Source organism: Tetrao urogallus (genome assembly GCF_951394365.1).
Source record: "Tetrao urogallus genome assembly, chromosome: 8".
NCBI lineage: Eukaryota > Metazoa > Chordata > Aves > Galliformes > Phasianidae > Tetrao > Tetrao urogallus.
The window spans coordinates 20,379,368-20,385,087 of record NC_136821.1 but is presented as its reverse complement, the minus strand read 5'-3'; positions in this window follow the sequence as shown (position 1 = coordinate 20,385,087).

Here is a 5,720-nt window from a genome sequence, read left to right as displayed (position 1 = left end):
ATATTTTGGGGGTTTTGTAATTAAAAAAAAAAAAGGAAGCAACAGTGTTCTATGGATGAAGGAATATTTTAAAGTAATTTAATGGCTCTTGTTGCTGAATTCCATATTTGCTAGAGCTTTCGATGTATTGAGGATAAAAATGAAGGAACTCTTTGTCATTTCTGTAGTGCCATTCAGCTGATGTTGAAAAAGGTTAACACATACTTTCCAGTACTAGTAATCCTGGGTGTTTATCATGTGAAAATAAAAAACGAGACGCCTACAGCTATTGCATGATCTGCTCCCTGTTCTCCCTGCTCTGGTGAGAATCATTCCATGAAGAAAGCAGCGGACCTGGTGCGGCATCTTTGTTCTGGATAGTTTGTGGTTGTAATTCAGCATGTTTCTCAGTGTAAACCTGTTGTGAATTTGCTTTTATGTTCTATGTAATTGGTTTCTGATACTAAAAAGAGGGCCGACTTCTGTGAAATGGAGCCTCTGGCAGTTTATTGGCATTTCATATCGTTCTCTGCCACTGTTTTGGCTGATTTCTTCTTGGGTTTCTTTCAGGTTTTTTTCATCATACAGTAATTTGTTTTTAACAGAAACAAAATGTGTACTTTTTAAGTAATCCTCCATTATGTTTATGGTGGTTGCAGTGAAATCTGCAATGCTGAGCAGTGTTCCTTTATTATTATTGCTGTTTCAATTGTAATTTTGTATTTTTATCTGGCATGCATATATTAATTTATTAAATTTTGCCTTTAGAACTCTAAAGTTATTTCTTTGTACTTTGTGAGCGTGTTTCAGAAATACTGTTTGTTTCATTCTTATCAACTATTCCTCCAAAGAGCCTCTGAATTCAAAGCAGCAGCACAGAGCATTGGTGTTTCTGATGAGACGGCTGCTCTAAATGCTTTGGAGCCTGGCGCTTTGCTAAGGATCCAACGAGTTTCTCTTTATATTTTATTTGAAAATTTCTGTCTGCATTGGCTAGGATACTTCTCAGGAGCACTTTAAAGTTCTGAAATAAACCAAGTGCCATCAAGTCATCTCCTACTTCATAGGTTACATACACTGCTGTAATGGCCTGTACGCAAATTGGCGCTGTGGTTTGCCACTCTATACAGTTGTAGATGCCCTGACAAGATGTACACACCACTGAAGGTTGAATGCAAATACATCCCAGAACACGGGCTTCACATTGAAGGTGCTGTGAAATGGCAGCTCCCAGGAAAATGGCAGACGTCCCAGCTTGAAGGGCTAGCAGTAAAAGGGCAGTAGGAGGAAGAGATCAGTCTTTGGGTTATGTAGACAGGGACCTGTGGGGAAGGAAGACATAATGAGATGCTAAAACTAGGGTGCTTTGCTTGGGCACCTTCTCTGCTACCTGCTCTGAAAGAGAGCAGCCAGGTGAGGCTACCTGGGACTTCACCCAGCCCTCCACTCAGGCAGCTAGGAGGAGGAGGTAGGAACACCTTAGAATTGCAACCAGCTGCTCTCTTTTGTGAGCAGTCAGCTGCCTCCCTGCATCACATACTTCCCTCCTGTGCCCAGGCAGAAAGGGAGGGGAAGGTTGTGAGCAGCTCTCCTGGAAGGAAGAAGGTGAAGGTGGTGTGCGTGCAGATGAGTGCATGGGGAGTGCTGGTAGAGAGGTTTGACAGAGGCTCCTGCGGCATTCTCTGTAGCTGGTGAGTTGAGCTGGGGGTTCCCACTGCTGCAGGACATGCCTACAGCTAATACCCGTGTGGCCGTGTTGGAGCTGCTCCAGTGGCACTCAGCAGGCAGAGAGCACAGCTGGGAGCAGAGGGAGACCATTCTGGGCCTTCTGAAGGGGAAGGGGAAGCGGTGGTCAGGGGACCTGAGTGATGTCTAGGGGAAAGCAAATCTTTCAGAGAAGATAAAGCAAGATCAAGTTAATTCTTACCAAGTGATTGAGACAGGGAGTTACTGTCTTAAAAAAATTAAATACAGGAATTGTTGGGGAAGCACGTACTTAGGACAGTGCATGGGGTGTGGCTGGGAGCCCTGGTGAAAAATCTGTTGATTGAAGATCTGTCCACACAGAGTTTGTTCATGCCTGTGGCATTGAGATAGAAGCTTGGCTTTGCTACATTACCTGGCAGAATGGAAAACATACTGCATATGGGTTTGTGCTATACCAAGCTTCTGCTTCCTGCAATGGCTAAGGGGGAGGTAAAGGCTCCTAGAAAGCAGCTCTGGTGTACTTGCTCTGTTCTCAGTCTGGTTTTCCCTGCGATGGGCATTCTGTGGTGTTTGTATTATAGCTACAATTATGTTGTAACAAGGGGAAAAAAAAACATGAAGTGAACCTAGCAATCATGATTTGCTTTTTTAGTCATGCAAAATTACTGCTTAGCAACTGCAGATCAGACCTGGAAAGCTTATGTAATGTATGAGAATGGAGGTTTAGGAAACACATTGTGGGTAAAAATGATTGCTGAGCAAGCCATGTGAGGAAAGAGCTCCCCGTATTCTGCCCCTTGATGAGAACAGCGGCTTATGGCCAAGAAGTGCCAGCAAGGGGACATGGGCAGCTAGGCTGGGATGTGCTGGCAGCACCTCCTGCAGGGACATCAGGCTCCTGGCTGCTCTAGCTGGGGCCAGGAGTGCTGGCACCCGCTGCAGAGCCGTGGTGCTGACAGCATCCTTGTGCTGGCCTGGGCTGCTCCCTGCACAGCACTCCTTGTGCCACCTTCTGTGCTTCAGTTTGACAGCAGGATTCATGAGCTGCCCTAATTCCTACTGCTGGCTCTGCGGTCAGAGTGTCGTTTGTTCTTATCGGAGCTCTCCCAAGTGTGATGTCAATAAGCTGCTCGAGGAGTTTAAGAGCTTTTGGTTGGTATCCTTTCCTATTCCTCCCGTAAGCGTTGCGTCTCAAGGACGCACGCAGCTCCTTGTATTGCCCAGGTCTGTATTGCTCCGCCTCGGTGGATTGTGGAAAATGATTCTTGGGATTCTGGGACCCCTTGATTAATGTATTTCCTGAGGCAATTAAGTATTGCTTGGAAAAAAAAAAGCTTGGCAGCCAACCAGGATTCATTTCCAAGCACTGCGTTGTCTGTGATTTTATTTTTTCTTCCTTGCTACGAATTTTACAATTTGAATGTAGAGCTTTTGCCTCTTTTTCCATGCTTTAGTGCTGCGTCAGAAATGCAAACAGAATTGCCCAACTATTAACATGATGCATTTTTTTGGATGAATATTCATTTGGTGGCATACCACAAGGCCTGCTGGAAGGATTGCTTGCTGAACCCAGGTCTTAGCACAGCCAGGGGAAGCAGCCGTGGGCCTGCAGGGTGCTGGGGCCTGCTGCTCTCCTTCTGGTGGGAGGGAATCCCCCCACACAGTCCTTCATTCCATCTGCAGTGCTGGCAGTGGATCTGGCCTTGCTCCGAAGCTGTCACGTTGGTTTACTGATAGTGTTAATTAAGAACAAAGCTGTTCTGCTGTGACACCTGCACCTGAGTCTCCTTCAGTCCTGGGCAACTTTAACAGCCAGCCTCGGCCCGGCTAAACGCGACCTGCTGCGGTTTGCTGGAAGAGCAGCAGGCGGCCCTGAGGGGTGCCCTCCTGCCTCAGTGAAGGCGGTGTGGGTTGGTGGGCTCTGTAGGTGCTGCAGGCATTGCCCAGGCTTTGTGTGTTCCCAGGTGGGAACACAGGCTGTGGCCTTTAAAACACAATGCTCTGTGACACCTCCGCATAGATGTGGCTGTGGTCTGCCAAGGAGATGAACTTCATAACGGGGCTAATTTGAGAAATAGCTGTTGTTTGGACTGGTTCAGCTGGAGCTCTTTATTTCAATTCCAGTTTCTCCTGTGCTGCGTTTGCTCCTGCGTTGCTTATAGAATCACATAATCATGACAGTTGGAAAGGACCACTGAGATCATCTAGTCCAACCACCGGCACACCCCACCATGCCCACTAACCCATGTTCCCAAGTGCCACATCACAGACTGTGCAGCCCGGCGCTCAGTTCCACCTGGACGGGCTGCTGGGCCACAGAGCCGTGCTGGCTGCAGCTGTATCCCAGCACCTTGCTGTTGTTATTTTAATGCGTTAGTTGTGGCCTTGCGAGTGTTTCTTCAGTTGAAGACATGGTGTTGGTTTTTCTGCTTCCTCGGTTACAACTTGTAAGCTCGCTGTTGGCCAATGAAGCAAACAAATGTGTCAGAGATCTTCCAGCCTGCAAGGGGGCAAAATCAACCTAAAGCATGGCAGGTGAGAGGTGCACAACAGGGACTGCAGGAAGTCAGCATTTTCTATTAATTACCAAGAAAACACGGTACATGCGCTGGCAGAGCTCGCAAGGCGAGTGATAGGAGTGCATGTTCTGGCATGCAGTCAGCAGCTGCTGGGGCACACTGACAGGGCAGCGGGGCTGTGGGACCGAGCAGAGCTCACTGGGGCCTCTGGGCAGTCAGCAGTGCTTCCTGAGGTGAGATGGATGCTTTGCAGAGCACTGCTGTGTGTGCTTTGCCACTCTGTAGTTTCAGAACTAGAAGAAAAATAAACTCACCTCTGTGTGTTTGCTCAGTTAATGCTGGCCATGAAAGACTTGCTGCCATGCTAGGTGCCATGGGGCTCCCATGGGGTCTTGGAGGCATTTGCAAGTGGCAGATCTTATCCTGGCTGCATGGGGAGTATCTGTGGGGCACGCCAGCAGTGACAGTGTGCAAAGGCTGTGCCAGTGGTCTCCTTGTGGGTCAGCACTCCGGAGAGCTCGTGTCCTAACAGAGCTGAGGGAATATAACTATTCCTTCTGGACTGAATAGGTGAAGGTAACCAATGAAACACACTGCTAACACCACCAGCTCCCCTTAATCCCAGCTATGTGGTGGGGCTTCTCCAAAGCATCTGAAGGAAAGCTCTGAAGTCCAGCACATGGCCAAAACGTGATGCCCCTCACAGGAGCTAAGCAAGCTGCCTGCTTTGTGTAGAGCTGGAAGTAACAGTCTGCCCCGCAGTTACTCCAGCAGAGAGCCAAACCTTTTTTTAAAATAGTGTGTTCAAACCTGTAAGTGTGAACACCTGGAGATGTCCCTTAGGGTAAGTGCTGCCTGCGGTCCCACTTGGGAGAACCACTGTATGATGTGGGATGCGAGTGATACCAGAAGCCGGGCCACTGGTGCTGATGGAGTTACAGAAGATGATTGGTATTCTTTAGATTAACCTCAGCCCCACATCCCCCACTGTGGCCTGCAGGCTTGTGGCAGGGTGCCCATGGGCCGGCGCATTGCTGGCGGTGCTGCCGTGCCTGCAGCAGCTGCACATCGCCCTCCGCAATGGGATCAGGGACAATGGGAGCCGCAGGTGGAACGCAAGGCTGCAGCCATGGGGAGGTTTGATGTGAGGGTAAAATGTAAGCATGCAGGCTGGGTGTTGGTTAGTGGGAGGGAGTGTGAGAGGGGGAGGGATTTAAGAACAAAATACACATAAAAAAGAAAATTAAGGCATCCATCACGGAGCAGCTGGCAGGCAGCACAGAGGACAGCTCTGAGAAATACAAATACAGCTGGTGTCACCCAGAGGCGAAGCTGGGAAAGCTTTATGTGGGAATGCTTTCTGAAAAGGGATGCTCAGGTCACTGTGTGTGGTGGGTATGGCCAGGCAGCCAGGCAGCAGCCCATCTCCAGAGAAAATATGAGGGAAGTGCAGAAGAATGGGCTGTGCAGTGCTCCCTAGGACATGATTGCAGCCCCCGTGGCTTGTGGCTATGG